At 51.2% G+C, this 18,707-nt stretch overlaps 1 protein-coding gene across 1 annotated transcript in view; it reads left to right on the top strand.

Annotated features, from left to right (window-relative positions):
- The window catches only part of MAK16 (MAK16 homolog), a 42,665-nt gene that overhangs the window by 586 nt on the left and 23,372 nt on the right, over positions 1 to 18,707 (top strand). The window lies entirely within an intron of this gene.

Raw genomic sequence — 18,707 nt, forward strand, 5'->3', positions numbered from 1 at the left:
CTCGCCGTATTGGCCTTCACAAACGGAAATTGCGTCACAGGCATACATACGTCATCGTTTGCGTACATTACTCCGACATTTGGTCGCCGCGAGTGAATAAAGTTTTACCTTCGAATTGCCAGCAGTAGCACATGGTGAGCATACGGCAATCAAGCTGTAGATTCTTCTTTTGGGTTTAGAATTTAAGTGGCGTTTTTAGAGCCGCGAGACTCTATGTATGCCACCTCTCAAACCCTGAAAATTAACACCACCGTCCGCCATCTTTGTTCACCCAAAAAGGAATCAAACATGCGCTCTCTTTCCACCACTGAATTCAATGCCTTCGGCACAGTCAAAGATTGTTCATGATTATTCCAGAATGATCTGAAACCAACATCTACTATAAATGGATGCGGTGTGTGTGTGTGTGCATGTGTGTGTGTGTGTGTGTGTGTGTGTGTGTGTGTGTGTGTGTGTGTGTGTGTGTGTGTGTGTGTGTGTGTGTGTGTGTGTGTGTGTGTGTGTGCGTGCGTGTGCTTCATGCTTTTGTGTCTATTAATTACGTACGTATATTAATTAATTATGTACAGCACTATTGAAATGTATGCTGAGACCCCTTCGACCTCTGCAGACCCTTTAAGACCCTCACAATACTGAAGACCCCAAACACCCCTAAATACAATTAAGATCCAAAACACCCCGACGACCCAAAATATCCCGAGGAACCAAAAGAGCCCAAAGGCCAAAAAGATTGAAAAGACCCCTGAAGACCCAATGGACCACAAAGACCCGAAAGACCCCGAATACCGAAAATATTCAAAGACCCTTAACGACCCTGAAGACCCAAAAGAACCTTAAAGACCCCAAAGACCCAAGAGAACCAAAAGACTCTGAATACCCAAAAGACCCAGAAGACCCAAGAGACCACAAAGACTCAAAATACCCCAAAGATCCTTGAAGACCCAAAAGACAAAAAGACCCGAAGACCCAATAGACCCCAAAGACCCAAAATATTCAAAGACCTTTAACGACCCCAAAGACCCAAAAGACCCCGAAGACCCAAGAAAACCAAAAGACCCTGAATACCCAAAACACCCCAAAGACCCTTAAAGACCCAGTCGACCCAAAAGACCCCAAATACTCAAAATACCCCAAAGATCCTTGAAGAACCAAAAGACAAAAAGACCCGAAGACCCTTAATTTTTTATTTTTTTTTGTCGATACAAGATCGAGTCTCGTGAAAGAGCTAACATTAATCACACAGAAAGACAAACTGACACATAAAACATATAATAAGCGGAGCGGTAGACAAGATGGGGAGAGAGGGGGAAGGACACAAACACAACATTTGAGAGCAGGGACATTGAGAGATCTGTGGGAGGGAGAGGGCTTTGGGGGAGGGGCATGGGAAGGGGGGGGGGGGGTGGGAGAGGTATAAAACATATGGACACTGCAAGGACTTCCAGGAAAGAAGTTGGAATTTCAAAAAAGTGGATCTGGGGTGAATTAGCAGGGGTAGAAAAGATCAAGGTTTTGGATGGGGGAAGATAAGAGATGGTGGTGAACAGCTGTTTTAAAGACCCGGAGGAAGGAGTGGGATTGAAGGGAGTGTGGGAGTTTGTTCCAGAGGCGGGAGAAAAGAGGAATGAAAGAGTGAAGGTGAGCAGAGAGCCTAGATTTAGGCAGTTTAACCATAAGAGGGTTGCTGGCAGATCTTGTGTGACCTGTGAGAATATTTGGGGGACAGAGCACAGATAGAGCTGGGGGAGCAAGGCCGGGGAGGAGTCGGAAGAAGACAGAAAGACCACCGACCTGCCTGCGGTGAGTGAGTGAAAGGTCCTCGGAGATAGCTTCATCGCGGGAGATTCCAATGATTCTGAAAGCTTTGGTTTCAACAGCGTGAAGCCAAGCTAGGTGTGAGGCAGGTGCAGCGGCCCATAGGGGAGAACAGTACTCCATTGAGCTGCGGATGAAAGCCTTGTATGTGGTGAGGAGCTCAGGTGTGCCAAAGAAGGACTTCGCACGACGGAGGATGCCCAGTCGGCGACTGGATTTGGAGGCCAGCTTGGAAATGTGTTTTTCCCAGGAAAGATCCTGGCAGATAGTGAGACCCAAAAGCTTGAGCAACAGAACTTCTTGGAGAGGATTGTTGAGAATGTAGATGGGAGGGTTGTCCAGTCGGTCTTTTCGGAGAGACATAGTGAGAGTGTGAGATTTGTCAGGATTTAAAGACATGTTCCACTTGTTTGACCAGTCTGTGATTTGGTCCAGGTCTTCAGAGAGTGAGGAGGCTGCAGACTGCCGATCTGAGGGAAGAGGAATGGAGTGGCAGAGTGTGGAGTCATCAGCAAAGAGATAGAGAGGATTTTCCAGAGAGTCACAGAGATCATTGATAAAGACCAGGAAAAGCACAGGGCCCAGAACACTGCCTTGGGGATTTCCAGCCTGAACAGGAAGGGGAGATGAGAGAAATCCATTCAGGGCCACACGTTGACTACGACCAGAGAGGAAGTCCGCAAGCCATGCGTGGCGATTTCCATGGATACCATAGGAGGAGAGTTTGGTGACCAGAGCTCGGTGCCAGACCGTATCAAAGGCACATGATATGTCAAGGGAGACAGCTCTGATTTCCTGTTTGGCATTGAAGATCTCCATCCATTGTTGAGACAGCAGAAGCAGCATGTCCAGAGTAGAATGACCTGGTCTGAATCCAAATTGATGATCGGAGATCAAGCCATTGGGGAAGAGGAAGGATTTGATATCCGAAGCAATGATGGATTCCATGACTTTGCTGATAATTGGGAGCAGGCTGATTGGTCTATAGTTGCAAGGTTCTGTTTTTGCATCTTTGTTATGTAAAGCGGTAATGTTTGCTGATTTCCAAGATGCTGGCAGATGACCGTGAGCAAAAGAGAGGGTGAAAAGAACAGAGAGAGGGTGAGATAGAGCGCCAGAGCAGGATTTTAGGACCCGTGGGCTGATGCCGTCTGGTCCAGTTGCAGAATCAGAGTCGAGGTTTGACAAAAAACTTCTCCACCTTGTCAGGAGAGAAGGACACAGAGTCCAGGAGCAGTTGGGTTCGACTGGGTAAGGTGGGAACAGAGAGAGATGGGTTTGGGACACAAGATTTTGAGGCAAGCACAGAGTTGAGGCATTCGGCTTTGTCACGTGCGGTGTCACCTGTGTCGCCATTTGAGGTAAGGGAGGGGATGGAGGGGAAACAAACACCCAAAACGGATTTGACCAGATGCCACCAGGATTTGGAGGAAGGAGACAGGTATGAGAGTTCATTCTTGAGTGTGGAGAGATAGTGCTTCCTGGCACTCCTGAGGGTAGACAAACACTTGTTCCGAGCTTGATGGAAGGAACTGAGATTGCCTTCAGTTGGATTAGCCTTCCAAGAGGCAAAGGCAAGTTGTTTCAGGGCAACTGTCTCACCACAAGATTCAGTGTACCATGGACGGGAGGAAGGGTAAGACAACTGAAGATGAGATGGGATAAATCTGTGCATGAGAGAGAGCAGTTTGCTTTGGAAGAATTCCCAGGAAGAATTGATGTCAGAGGCAGTAGAGATGGGAGACCAGTCCAGATGATTGATAGATGCTTGAAGACCGTGCCAGTCGGCCTGAGTAAAATGCCAGACTCGTCGACGCTGAGGAGGCTCTCTGAGAATGGCCAGAGAGATGTCCACTTTAACAAGCACATGATCAGAAGAACCGATTGGAGCAGAAGAAGAGCAGCAGACATTTGCAGGGAAGTTTGTCATAACCAAGTCGAGAAGAGAAGATACTCCATTGACTGAGATCCGGGTTGGGAAATTGACAGATTGTGTCAGTCCCAGTGAGTCACAGAAGTCCTTTGCTGAGGTGCCATGACTGGTGAGAGTTACCCACACCCAGCCAGCTGGCATGATGACAGTTGAAGTCGCCACATATGAGGAACAGAGAGTTGGGATGAGTGGATGGAAGTTGGTCCATGTTGTCAGACAGCGAAATGTAAATGGAGTCATCACTGTTTGGAGGACGATACAGAACACATATGAACAAAAGGTTGGAGTGGAGAGGAAGCCGCAGCCAGAGGTACTCCTGGGGGTGAGGTGGAGAGAGGGCAGTGGAAGGAGAGTGAGGAAGAGATTTTTTGATAAAGATAGCAACCCCACCACCAGGACGAGGCTCAGGTCTGTCATACCAGAGGAGCGAGTAACCAGGAAGAGATATTAAGGATTCAGAGACATCTTGAAGGAGGAAAGTTTCTGTTAAGCAGATCAAGTCTGGATTGTCAGAAGCAACCTGTATGGAGAGATCAGTCAGGTTTGAGCGAAGGCCCCGGATGTTTGAGGTCCATACCGTTACTGAAAAGAGAGGGGGAGCATCGGGTGCAGGACAGGGGAGGGGAGGGGTAGAGTAAGATGAAGGAAGAGAGGGGGAGGTAGGGAAAGCAGTTGATCGTGTGTCAGAGATAACAGAAGAGTTACAAGAAAGGGAAGGATGAGGAGGACGAAAGGTTTGATGGTGATGGGATGCGGCACAGTGAGGGGTTGTTTGAGGGGGGGGGGCAGAGGAAAGTAGAAGGTTGGGGGAGGTGGAGGTATGAGATAGAAGGGAGACGAAGTAGGGAGGAGGTGGCTTTGAGGAGTAGGGTGGAGGAGGGAGAATTGGAGAGGAATGGTATGGGAGGAGATTTGAAGGGGAGGGGTTGGGGGGGGAGTTTTGAACGGGAGGGGTGAGGGGGGAGTTTAGGAGGGGAGGGGCAACGGGGGAGTTTAGGAGTGGAGGGGCAAGGGGGAGTTTAGGAGTGGAGGGGCAAGGGGGGATTTGGAGGGGAGGGGAAAGGGGGGAGTTTATAAAGTGGATGATTAATGAAAGACGAACATTTATAACAATTTGGGTTCATTGTGATTTTCAAGTTAGCGATCCGATTAAGAACGATGGAGGAGGGATTGAATGAATCTGAATTTAGAGCATGTTGTGAGGGAGAATTATGAGAGATTGATTTTTTTTTTCTTGAAGTGGAATGAGTTGGAGAGGAAATTGAAAAAAGCCTTTTAAATAGGAAGAAAAACAGCGTGTTGTAATATACCACTGAATAAAACACTGCAGGGGAAAGTTTAAACATATTTAAATAATATTTAAACAGAACCGTGAAGAACAATCTTATATTCACAAAATACCAACGGGGAGAGGGCCGAGAGCCGTGGTTCTTAACCTGGGTTTGACCGAACCCCAGGGGTTCAGTGAGCCAGTCTCAGGGGTTCGGCGGAGGTCCTCCGAAACGCATTGCAATTTTTTTTATTTTTTTATTTATTTTGGGTCAATTTTGAATCGATGTGTAATTACGCTTATTATTAATATTATTATTATTTTGCTATGTATGTTACGAACGAATGGAAATGTTATTGTCCCCTGTCGCACCACGGAGCGAAAAGGGGACTATGGTTTTCCCTCCGTCTGTGTGTCCGTCCGTCCGTCCGTCCGTGCATGCGGGCGTGCGTGCGGGCGTGCATGCGTGCGTACATGTGTGTGTGTGTATGCATAAGTGAAGGACCGCATTCGAATTTGGTGTGTGGGTGCAACCCACGTCAAAATCCAAGATGGCCGCCGCCATGTATGTCTGATGCCATGTATGGCTGAACGTTGTGAGCGGAATATCTTGAAAAATAAGCGAACAGACGCTTCGGATTGTGCGATTGCTGCTACCCTAACGCAAAACAAACGACCTGTGGCATTATTCTCTAGGACACTGACCTCGACTGAACGCAAACATTCGGCAGTGGAACGAGAGGCGGCAGCGGTAGTCGAGTCGGTCAGGAGGTGGCGCCATCTGCTGCTGGGCAGGAAATTTGATCTTCTGACAGACCAACAGTCGGTGGCTTTTATGTTCGGCCACGACCACCCTCGGCGAATTAAAAACGACAAAATCGCACGATGGCGGGTCGAACTAGCTGATTACTGCTATGACATAATCTATCGCCCTGGGAGTGAGAACGTGGTAGCCGACGCGCTCTCTCGCCTGTCGGCTTGTGCTGCTATGACTTCAGATGATCTAAAGAGCATCCATGACTCATTATGTCACCCCGGGGTAACTCGATTCGCTCATTTTGTGCGCTCTCGCAATTTGCCTTTCTCGATCGAGGAGATCCGACGTCTATGCCACACCTGCTCCGTGTGTGCAGAGTTGAAGCCGCGATTCTATAAGCCGCCGTTACGGGCGCTCATTCAAGCAATGAAACCATGGCAACGACTAAGCGTCGATTTTAAAGGGCCGATATCAACACTCACAGCAGGGGGGCCTCGTCATCTATTGACTGTAATTGATGAATTCAGTCGTTATCCGTTTGCCTTTCCGTGCTCAAACATGACGTCATCCATTGTCATACGATGTCTACGTCAGCTGTTCGTCCTGTTCGGGTATCCGGGGTTTGTGCATTCAGACCGTGGGGCTGCGTTCATGTCCCAAGAGGTTCGAATCTTCCTAGTAAGCCTCGGAATCGCCACTAGCCGCACTACTCCGTCGCGCCCCGACGTGAATGGCCAGGTGGAAAGGTATAATCAGGTCATCTGGAAGGCAGTGGCGCTGCACTTACGCACGCACTCAATGGCGCTGCACCAATGGCCACGAACCGTGCCTGAAGCATTACATGCGATTCGGACTTTATTATTCACGGCCACAAATCAAACTCCTCACGAAAGAATGTTTCCTTTTGAACGTCGTGGCGCTACCGGCCAAGCAATGCCCGGTTGGCTTGTCAAACTCGGGCCCACGCATCTGAAGCGAAGGGTGCGACAAAGCAAGTACGAACCGGCGGTGGATTTTGTGCAGATCGTGCAGGTTAAGCCGCAGTATGCGACCGTCCGGCTGCGGGATGGTCGTCTTTCGACCGTGTCGGTCCAGCATTTAGCCCCGTGCGGAGACGAGGTCACCCGGCGTAACTTATCCTCGGAGGATTCGCCGGTCGAACTGGGGGATTCCGTTCCGGGCACCCCTCGTCCGTGTGACGTAACACCGTTGGGAACGGCTGCAGGAGATTTCCCGTGCTCGCCGTGTCCGCCACCGTCGCCGCCGGTTCCTCCGGCCCCGTGCAGTGCGCCTGGTTCGCCCACAGATCAGACTCGTGCTGGCCGGGATGGGAATGCGAACGGATCGCCTACCTCCCGGACGCGTGCGGGCCGAGCGTGCCATCGACCCCAACGCTGGGATTTGTGACGGGGTGCTGGGTTGCTAATTAATCTACTATCTTCAACTTATACTTTATATCGATAGTCCGCGTGCTAGCTGAAACTTTAACGGGGGAGAATGTCGTGAAGTAAGATGGTTCCATCCAAGGGATGCCCTCCATCTCCGAAACGTTACTCATGATGCCATTCCGACGCCGACCGCGTGGGGAGGATTTATATACCAGCTATGAGTAAGGATGGGTCATTCCGCTCTCTTGTGTCTTCGAGTTGATAAGATTGTTGCAAGATCTGTGTTATATTTGCTAATATCTCTGCAATGGCCTAATGGTAATGAAAGTGGCCAGAGATGCTTGCTTAATAGCTTTTGTGTTTTCTTTGTCGATCAGTCGCATTCAAGTGAATAAAAGCTCACAGCTTGGAGTTTTGGTGAACCGTCTCGTTTCGTTTCACCACAATGTGTACCACCATGTAGCCAATATGTCTGAACCTTGTGAGCGGAATATCTTGAAAAATAAGCGAAGTACCAACTTCTAATCTGGTGTGTGGGTGTATCTAGGCATAAGGAAGAACGCTATTGAAAATTGGGTCGCCTCGTCAAAATACAAGATGGCCGCCACCATATATATGTTTTTTTTTGTTTGTTTTTTTTCTTGTATACTGAATCGAGGCTCGTGAAAGAGCTAACATTTATTTCACAAACAAATCAACCAGACAAACAAAATATATAAAAAGAGGGAGCGGAAGACAAGATGGGGAGAGAAGGGGAAGCACACAAACACAACATTTGAGAGCAGGGAGATGTTCTGGAGGGATAGGGCTTGGGGGAGGAGGCGTGGGAAGGGAGGTGGGGGGGGGGGGGGTGTGGGAGAAGTATAAAACACAAGGACACCAAGGACTTCCAGGACAGAAGTTGGTATTTCAAAAAAGTGGATTTGGGGTGAAATTAGCGGTGGTAGAAAAGATCAAGGTTTTGGATGGGGGAAGATAAGAGATGGTGGTGAACAGCTGTTTTAAAGACCTGGAGGGTGGAGTGGGATTGAAGAGAGTGAGGGAGTTTGTTCCAGAGGCGGGAGAAACCCTGTCTGAACCCTGTGAACGAAATATCTTGAAAAATAAGCGAAGTACCAACTTCTAATCCGATGTGTGGGTGTATCGAGGCATAAGGAAGAACGCTATTGAAAATTGGGTCGCCACGTCAAAATCCAAGATGACCGCCACCATATATATGTCTGAACCTTGTGAGCAAAATATCTTGAAAAATAAACGAACTACTAACTTCTAATCTGGTGTGTGGGTGTATCTACGCATAAGGAAGAACGCTATTGAAAATTGGGTCGCCACGTCAAAATCCAAGATGGCCGCCTCCATGTATGTCTGAACCTTGTGAGCGAAATATCATATCACAGCATGTTTTCTGCGTCTTCCACTTTGTCAACTAACATCACTTCCCCGATGGGGGACCTAGGCGTAACGCTTGTTTGTAATTGTACATCCCATTCATGGTTTCTCTGGAATGTGTTTAAGATAAGTTGTTTCACACTGACTGTAGTGAGTTGAATCAATGAGCAACTTGCTAATTATTCTGTTGATGGTGCTTACTTGCTTACTTACTTACTGGATTTTGGACTTTGCAGGTGTTCGGAAATTTCAGTGAATAGCCTCGATTAGCTTGCCGTGTGCCGTGCGTCATTGGTCACGCCTTACTTTGGAGTTACTGATTAATTGAAAAGTAAGTTGGAAATGTTTGTGGATATGCAGGGCGGGTTCAGAGTTATATTAAAGTCAAAAGTGGATTGTGATTACAAAATATGATTGAATTACTCAGAAAATTAGGTGGAGGTGATATAACTCCTTTGGTCGCAATTCAAAACTAACAATTCACAGTTTTCTATGTAATATCATAATGGGATTTGAGGTGACATAGAGTTGAGTAGATAATAAATCCCGTCATCGTAACTATAAGTTATGTTTTCTTCGTTAAAATTTCAGTTTTCAGAGGGGTACTGATTATATTTAAGCATGTTCCGTTTTTAATTTTTGTCATATAATTATTTGCCCGAACTCAATTAAGATCAGTTTGTTACCTTTTTTCTTTTTTCTTTTTTCAGTATGTCGAGCAAAAAAAGGAAGTGGTCGGAGGATTACGTGCGGTATGGGTTCACGTGTTTGACGGAACGGGACGGAAGTCAGCGTCCCCAATGCATGCTTTGCAATGTCAAGTTGAGCAACTCCAGCCTAGCACCAGTAAAACTACGGGAACACTTTAAAAAACTGCATGGCGAGGGGCAGTACAAAAACGCAACGCTGGATGAATTCAAATTGAAGAGAGTCCAATTCGACGCAAGTGCTACCTTGCCCACTCTCGGCTTCGTTCCAATTGACAAACCGATCCTCACCGCGTCGTATGAAGTTGCATACCTGATCGCAAAGCAGGGCAAACCGCACACCGTTGGCAAGACACTCATCAAACCGGCCGCGTTGAAGATGGCCAGCATCATGCTGGGAAAAGCTGCTGAAAACAAGTTGTCCCTCATTCCACTCTCAAATGACACCATCAGAAGCAGAATCGTTGACATGAGCGACGACATCCTCGCCCAGGTAGTTGCAGATTTAGTCGCGAGCCCGACAAAATTCAGCCTTCAGCTCGACGAGACCACCGACGTTTCGAATTTGAGCCAGCTCATCTTATTTGTGCGTTATGTCAAAGGAGACGAGATCAAGGAAGACTTTCTGTTCTGCAAACCTCTCACAACAACGACGAAGGCAGCTGACGCGAAGAAGCTTGTGGACGACTTCTTCAGAAGCAACGGCCTCTCGTGAAACATGGTGTCTGCAGTTTGCTCGGACGGAGCTCCAGCCATGCTGGGATGCAACTCTGGTTTTGGAGTGTTGGTGAAGTCCGATGCACCACACATCATCGTCACGCACTGCGTCCTGCACAGACACGCACTGGCATCAAAAAACCCTGCCTCCAAAACTGGCCAATGTTCTGAAAATCGTCGTTGAAACTGTGAATTACGTGCATAGCCGTGCTCTGAATCATCGCATCTTCAAAGAGCTGTGAAATGAAATCGGCTCTGAATTCGAAGTCCTTCTCTACCACTCTAACGTTCGATGGTTATCACGAGGGAAGGTAGTGAGCCGTGTTTTTGCCTTGCATGTAGAATTAGCCCTGTTTTTGCGAGAACACCAGCATTGCCATGCAACGCACTTCCAAGAGTCAGAGTTCATCCTTGCCTTGGCGTACTTGCCTGACATCTTCGACGCACTCAATCATCTCAATTGCCAGATGCAGGCCGGTGGAGTGAATGTCATCGAATCTGAAGAATAGCTGAGCGCTTTCCGAAAGAAGTTACCATTGTGGAGGTGGCGAACAGAGAACGACAACTTCGCAAACTTTTCGCTACTGGACGAGTGCGTGAGCGGGATCGAAGGTGAGTCTGAAGTTGGAGGCACTGCTGTACCGGGGGAGCTGAAGCAAGAGATTGCCATGCACTTGGATGAGCTGGGAAAGTCATTCGACGGCTACTTCCCCGACCAAGAGCAATACCCAGCATGGGTGCGACAGCAGTTTACTTTCGACGTTGCAATGGCAGATGTCAACCACCAATACCTCGACGACCTCATCGAACTTCAGCAGAGCCAGACTCAACAACAACTCTTCGGCACAACAACGCTCTAAACGTTTTGGTGCCGCCAAATGGAAGGATATCCTCACATCGCTAAAATTGCACTTGAGATCCTCACGCCGTTCGTTACAACGTATCTCTGCGAGCATGCGTTTTCGAAACTGGTGGACATTAAAACAAAGAAAAGGAGTAGGCTTGCATGCGAAAATGATTTGAGGGTGGCCCTTGCCAAAACAAAACCACGTATTTCCCAGATCGCCTCCCGAAAAGAAGAACAGAAAACGCATTAAGATGCAATTCTTCTTAATTTTTTTTTGTCAAATTTGAGGGGTTCCGTGAGTGTTCGGTGGGTTTCGTTAGGGTTCGGCACCTTTAAAAAGGTTAAGAACCACTGGCCTAGAGGGACAACCACGAGTCACATGAACACGGCAAAAGGTGTAAGGCAAGGAGATGATGGGGGCGGGGCGAGACAGCGCACGTGAACAGAAGTACCCGAAACAGCACACGTGGAGAACAGGAAATAAATGTTTTGGTGTATTTGGGTTTTTTTGGGGGGGGGGGGGTGGAGATTTAAAACGTTAGACAAAGTGTAGATGTTCAGGGGAGAAGGGAAAAATCTAAGAACAAAGCAAAACACGAAATAGAGAACTTCAGTTAACAACCACCGACGGGGGAAGCCTCAGGGTACAAGGCCGCACATGCGGAGGAAACAGAACACGATTAATTAATTACGAGTTACAGGGAATTCAAACCAAAACTAACTATAAACAAACAATAACGCATAGACGATAAAATAACGAGTTGAAATTTGACAAACACACAAATGGAAAAATAACTTCACTTTGGATGCCCGGAGATGACCCAAAAGGCCGAAAACACCCAAAGACCCAATGGACCCCAAAGACCCAAATACCCCAAAGACCCTCAAAGACCCTGAAGCTCAAAAGACTGAAAAGATTCCGAAGACTGAAAAGACCCTGAAGACACAAAAGACCTTCAAGATCCAAAAGACTGAAAAGACCCTTAAAAGGGAACCCAAACGCAATTTTTGTTTTCTGAAAAACCATTGGCAATCATTAATCACGGTCTAATTTGAAGGGAATTTTCTTTATTTGCAAATAACAAAGTGCCGAAAAAACCCTTGACTGTCGATTTTCGAGTTTGCCAGTGACGTCACATTGCTAACTCACCGTGGTCCTGCCGGCGACGGTACATAGAGAAACGGCGCATTGCGAGCTCGGATTCCGATACTGATTGGGGATGATGAAGGGGTGGGGAATGTGGTCGTGTGGTATTGTTAGCTAGGGTGACGGTTGCAGCGGGATTGTGAGGGAATGGTGAGGGTTGGTGGGGGCTTAGGGAGGGTGGGGGTTGGTCGTGGGTACTGTTAGCTGCTGTCGTGGCCAAAAATATTGGCACCTTGCACTTTTTTCAAATAATGCACCATTTCTTCAAGAAAATTGTTGAAATTAAAAAATATTTTGGCATCCACAAATGTAATGGAACAAAACAAAAAAGAGCTGAAAAAATTACTAAATCTTAGCTTATTCCACACAGAAATCCTAAAATGGCCTGGACAATATCATTGGCACCTTTCCAGAAGTTGTTCGAAATAATTAGATTTCAAGCAGGTGATTCTCCTTTACTTTGGAATTCAACTCACCTGTGGTGAGTTGCAGGTGCTTGCAATATAAAAAATCACTCATTTATCCAGTTTGAATGGAGAAAAGGAGTCATTCTGCTGTTTTGTGTCACTGTGTGTACCACACTGAGCATGGAGAAAAGAAAGAAAACCAGAGAATTGTCTGAGGAGGTCAGACACAAGATTGTAGCCAAGCATGATCAATCTCAAGGCTACAAGTCCATCTCCAGAGACCTTGATGTTCCTGTGTTCACCGTACGCAATGTTATTAGGAAGTTTAAGGCCCATGGCACTGTAGTCAATCCCTGGATGTGGCCGCAAGAGGGAACTTGATCGAAGATTGCAGCGAATGATTGTTTGAATGGTGGAGAAAGCACCTCAATCAACTACCAAACAGATTCAAGCTGATCTTCAGACACAAGGTCGACAGTTTCAACTCGCATCATCCATCGCCAACTCAATGAAAAGGGGTTCTATGGTGGGAGACCCAGGAGGACCCTACTGCTGAGAGAGAGAGAGAGACATGAGAAAGTCCGACTGGAGTTTTCCAAAAAACACACCTGAGCAAGCCAAAAGCATTCTGGTAGAATGTCCTCTGGACAGATGAGACCAAATTAAAGCTTTTTGGTAAAGCACATCATCTCTATGTTTACAGAAAACAAAATGAAGTCTTCAAAGAAAAGAACACCTTCCCTACAGTTAAACATGGAGGAGGTTCAGTTTTGTTTTGGAGTTGCTGCACTGCCTCTGGGATGGGGTGCCTTGAATATGTGCATGGTATCATGAAATCAGGAGATTACCAAGACATTTTGGAGCGCAATGTTCAACCCAGTGTCAGAAAGCTGGGTCTCCGCCTCAGGTCATGGGTATTGCAGCAGGACAATTACCCCAAACACACTTCAAAAAGCACGCAGGAATGGTTCAAGACAAAACGCTGGACTGTTCTGAAGTGGCGAGCAATGAGTCCAGATCTGAATCCCAATGAACACCTGTGGGGAGATCTGAAAACAGCAGCTGGGAGAAGGCACCCTACAAATCTGGGAGAACTGAAGCAATTTGCACAAGAAGAGTGGGGCAAACTGCCAGTAGAGAGGCGTAGGAAGCTAATTCATGGCTATAGGAAGCGCTTGAGAGCAGTTATTTTGTTTGAATAACTTTTGGGAGATATAGAGATATTTGGTTTGGGAGATATAGAGGTGTAAAGTTTTTCCAAGATGGCATCCATACCATGTGACCTATGACGTCATAATTATGAATAAAAAAATTATACAGGCGGAGGCGCTCCTATGGTAAAATGTAGTGTCAATCGGACCAACGTTTGCTGAGAAAACGAATTTTTAAAATGGAGACACACCACATATTGGTTCGAAGATTGCAGCGAATGATTGTTTGATTGCACCCGAATGCCTAACCTTGCCTGCATTTCGCTTCGCGAGCGCAGGGCAATGATCCCTCTAATAATTATTTATTAAACAGCACTTAAGGTTACATATAAATAATGAGAATAAGTCCTGCTCATTTGATTGAGAAATTTGATGAAGTGTTTGCTTTGATTATCACCTCCACCACCAGGGGCGGATCCAGGAATTTCAGGACGGGGGGTGCATGAAACTATAGCGCCAGAAAACTATAGCGCCAGGTCCTCCCCCAGGAAAAAAAAAAAAAATGATCGTCAGAAACGACATTTCGTGCGTTCTTGGAAGTTTCTGCAGTTCCTTGTGTTCTTCCCTGGTCCAACAGTTCAGCAGATTCGCACCACCTGCACCCTCATCCTGGATCGAAGGGGGGGGGGGGTGCGCACCCCCTGCACCCACCCCCTGGATCCGCCCCTGACCACTGAAATAGTTATCGACTCGAGATTTCAGCTTTTCAGTTTTAATTATTCAGTGTGTAAATGTCTGTCTTATTCAGTGTGTAAAATCGAAACGATTCGGCCATGTCACACAACCAACCTGTACACCTAGTTTCGTCCAAGTCCGTCCATAACTTTTTGAGATATCATACTGAAGGAGCTGTGCTCCCACGTAATCGGAAGAATGGACGCGACAAAAAGCTGGAATTCGTCCGAGTTTCTTTATTGTCACAAAACAACTCGGGTACTCTGAAAAGCCCGTTTATCGGGCAGCAATATATATACACACATTATCCCGGAGCGTTTGCCCGGGAAAGGCGAGAGGGGGCGTGGCCGGGCGTCCTGGCCCCGGCCTGGCAAGTCGAGGGCGGGCATGCCCGGGCATGCCCGGGCGTCCCGGACGCGGCCTGGCAAGTCGAGAGCGGGCGTGGCCAGGCGTGCCCGGGCGTGCCCGGGCGTCCCGGCCGAGGCCTGGCAAGTTGAGCGCGGGCCTGCCCGGGCGTTCTGGACGAGCCCGGCATGGTGATCGCTCCATGTCCTTGGTAGGTGCAAGGCGATTGTGTAAACCCAGCGGTAGCCGCTACACACGTCCCCCCAGAATCGACTTGCACCGGCAGGGTCAATTTGAGGGGGGTCCTGATGACCCGGCCGAAGCGACCCCTGGCGGGTCGTGGGGGGGGGGGGTCCGGTGTGGTGGTGGGCGGTCGAGTGGGGGGCACCGTGGACGGGGGGCGGCCTCGCCATGGTGGAAGGGCCAACCGTGGCGGTTGGTCGATGTCCACGTGCGCCGGCTTGAGGCGGTCCACCGCAATCCGGTCCGACCTGCCGCCGATGTCGATGACGAACGACTTGTCGTCCCGTCGCAGGACCCGGAAGGGCCCGTCGTACGGCGGCCGGAGTGGCCCCCGATGTGCGTCATGATGCACAAAAACGTACTCCGCTGTGTGAAGCGCTGGGGGGACGTAGGACTGGGGGTCACCGTGGTGGGATGTTGGCACGGGGGCAAACCGTCGGGCGGCCTCCTGGAGGTCCAAGCGCTGGTGAGCTGCGGACCAGGGACTGGTAGCGTCGGGCATGAATTCGCCCGGGACGCGTAGCGCCTGGCTGTAGACAAGCTCGGCGGTGGATGCCCGGAGGTCCTCCTTTGGGGCCGTGCGGAGGCCCAAAAGGACCCAGGGCAGCCGGTCGGCCCAACCGCCGTCTTGAAGGCCGGCCATGAGCGCGGCCTTCATGGAGCGGTGGAATCGCTCGCACAACCCGTTGGCTTGGGGGTGGTAGGCCGTAGTACGGTGGAGCTTGACCCCCAGGTTGCGGGCGACCGCGCCCCACAGCTCGGAGGTGAACTGCGATCCGCGGTCCGACGATATGTCCGCCGGTGCGCCGAAGCGGGCGACCCAGGTGGCGATGAAAGCCTGCGCCACGTCGGCGGTGGTGGTGGAGACGAGGGCAACGGCCTCCGGCCACCTGGTGGTCCTGTCCACCATGGTGAGCAGGTGTGTGAACCCCCGTGATGGGGGGAGGGGGCCCACCAGATCCACGTTGACGTGGTTGAAACGTCGTTCGGGCACGGTGAAAGGTGCCAGCGGGGCCTGGGTGTGTCGGTGGACCTTGGCCTGTTGGCAGGCTGTGCAGGTGCTGGTCCAATCGCGGACGTCCCGTCGAAGGCCGTGCCAGACGAATCGCGCCGACACCAGCTTCTGGGAAGCTTTCCGGCCCGGGTGGGAAAGGCCGTGGAGGGAGGCGAAGATGCGGCGTTGCCAGGTAACGGGCACGATGGGGCGAGGCTGGCCTTGGGAGACGTCTCAGAGCAGGACAGTGTCCGCGAAGGGGATGTCGGCCAGGCGGAGGCCCGTGTCTGCCGCCCGGAGGGCTTGCACCGTGGTGTCGGTGGTTTGGTCCGCCGCCATAAGCGTGAAGTCCACGCCGAGGTGGACCGCGTTCGCGCTGGCCCGAGAAAGACAGTCGGCCACGGCGTTGATTTTGCCGGCGACGTGCCGGATGTCCGTGGTAAACTCCGACACGGCGGAGAGGTGGCGCTGTTGGCGGGCCGACCACGGCTCCGTGACCTTGGCCATTGCGTAAACCAAAGGCTTGTGGTCGACGAACGCCGTGAAGGGTCGGCCCTCCAGGAGGTGGCGGAAATGGCGAACGGTCAGGTGTAGACCGAGGAGCTCACGGTCAAACGTGCTATATTTGAGCTCGATCGGCCGGAGCTGCCGGCTGAAAAAAGCGAGTGGCTGCCAAACCCCGTTCACCCATTGCTCATGTACGGCGCCCACCGCGTAGTCGGAGGCATCCGTGGTGAGGGCGATGGGAGCATTGAGCACCGGGTGAGCGAGCAGTGTTGCGTCGGCGAGGGCCCGCTTTGAGCTTTGCAAGGCCGCGTCCATTGCTGCGGACCAGACGATGTCGTGCTTGGCCGGCTTGCCCCGGAGGGCTTCGTAGAGGGGCCGCATGAGTTGAGCAGCACGGGGCACGAAGCGGTGATAGAAATTCACCATTCCCAGGAATTCCTGCAGGGCCTTTATGGAGCGGGGACGCGGAAACGTGGTGATGGCCTCGACCTTGGTTGGCAGTGGCACGGTCCCGTTCTTGGTGATGTGGTGGCCCAAAAAATCAACGGCCGTCGTGCCGAAGTGGCATTTGGCCGGGTTGACGATGAGGCCGTGCTCGCTGAGGCGCCCGAACAGTGTTCGGAGGTGCTCGGCCCGTGACGTGCTGGCGACGAGGATGTCGTCCAGGTAAACGAAGAGGAACGGCAGGTCACGCAGCATGCCGTCCATCAAGCGCTGGAACGCCTGAGCCGCGTTCTTGAGGCCAAACGGCATCCATAGGAATTCGAATAAGCCGAACGGCCTGATGATGGCCGTTTTAGGGACGTCGGCCGCCCTGACAGGTACCTGGTGATATCCCCGTATGAGATCGATTTTTGAAAAAATGACCCGTCCTGCCAGACGGGCGGAGAAGTCTTGGATGTGCGGGATCGGATACCTGTCGGGGGTGGTAGCGTCATTAAGGCGGCGGTAGTCGCCACATGGGCGCCAGCCGCCCCCTGGTTTTGGGACGATGTGTAGTGGCGAAGCCCACGCGCTATCGGAGCGCCGCACGATGACGAGGTGTTCCAAAGCGTCGAACTCGGCTTTGGCCACGGCGAGCTTGGCTGGGTCGAGGCGGCGGGCTCTGGCGTAGACCGGCGGGCCCGTGGTTGGTATGTGGTGCTCGATCCCATGTCGTACTGCGACGGCCGAAAACGTCGGCCGCGTGAGGGCCGGGAACTCCGTGAGCAGGCGAGCAAACTCGTTCACCGCTGGGAGGGCGCATGCCAGCTCGGTCGGAGCGGAGCTGCTCAATGTGCATACCAGGGAGCTGAAGGTCTCGGCATTGATGAGGCGACGCCGTTGGACGTCCACCAGCAGTCCGTGTGCGCAGAGGAAGTCGGCGCCTAGCAGAGCCATGGGCACACTGGCGGTTACAAAAGTCCAAGTAAAGCGTTGGCCGCCGAAGCAGAGGGTGACGTTGCGCGGGCCGAAGGTGCGGATGGCCGATCCGTTGGCCGCAACCAAGGAGGGGCCACAAACCGCGGACTGCCTGTCCTGATCGGAGGCGGGTATGACGCTCAGTTGGGCGCCGGTGTCGCACAGGAAGCGCAGTCCGGACACTTTGTCCGTGATGAAAAGTAAGTTGCCCGTGTGGCAGGCGCTCATGGCTGGTAATGAACGCCGGCCCGGCCGTTTCCCGGCCTGCCGAAGGTGCATGGGGGTCGGCATGTCCGGGCCTTCTGTCCGAACCTGGCATGATAGTAACACCACACTTGGTCAGGTGGAGGCCCCGGTCGTCGTGCTGGAGGTGGTCGGCTCGTCGTTGCGGCCGCCAATTGCGTCGGCAGTTCGGTCGTCGACCGTGCCGGGTGCTCGGGTGCCATGGGCATTGCGTCGGACGGCGGTGGGCCCCAGGTCGCTGCTGCAATGCGTTGGCCTGCCGCGGAGATCTTGTTGGCTTCCCTGGCGAGGGCGTGGGGATCCGTGATCGTCGTGCTCGCCAGGGCGAGGCGTACCGGGCTAGGCAGCTGACGGAGGAACAGCTCCCGGAACAGGAATGCCGGAGAGTGCTCGCCGAGCAGCGAAAGCATGTAGTCCATTCGCTTGGACGGGCGCGTGTCGCCGAGCTCGGGCAGGTCGAGCAGGCGCCGTGCGCGTTCCGCCGATGGGAGGGCGAAAGCGTCGAGGAGGAGCCTTTTAATCGCACCATATTTGTCAGCGGCTGGCGGGCTCTCGAGGAGGCTCAGGGCGCGGGCCGCGGTGGCTGAACCGAGCGCTGCTACCACATGGTGGAAGCGGGTGTCGTCGGCCGTGATGCCTCGCAGGGCGAACAGGGAGTCCGCCTGGGCGAACCAAACCGCCGCATGAGCCTCCCAGAAGGTAGGCAGTTTA

The sequence above is a fragment of the Myxine glutinosa genome, chromosome 9 (assembly GCF_964187855.1).
Source record: "Myxine glutinosa chromosome 9, kmMyxGlut1.1, whole genome shotgun sequence".
NCBI lineage: Eukaryota > Metazoa > Chordata > Myxini > Myxiniformes > Myxinidae > Myxine > Myxine glutinosa.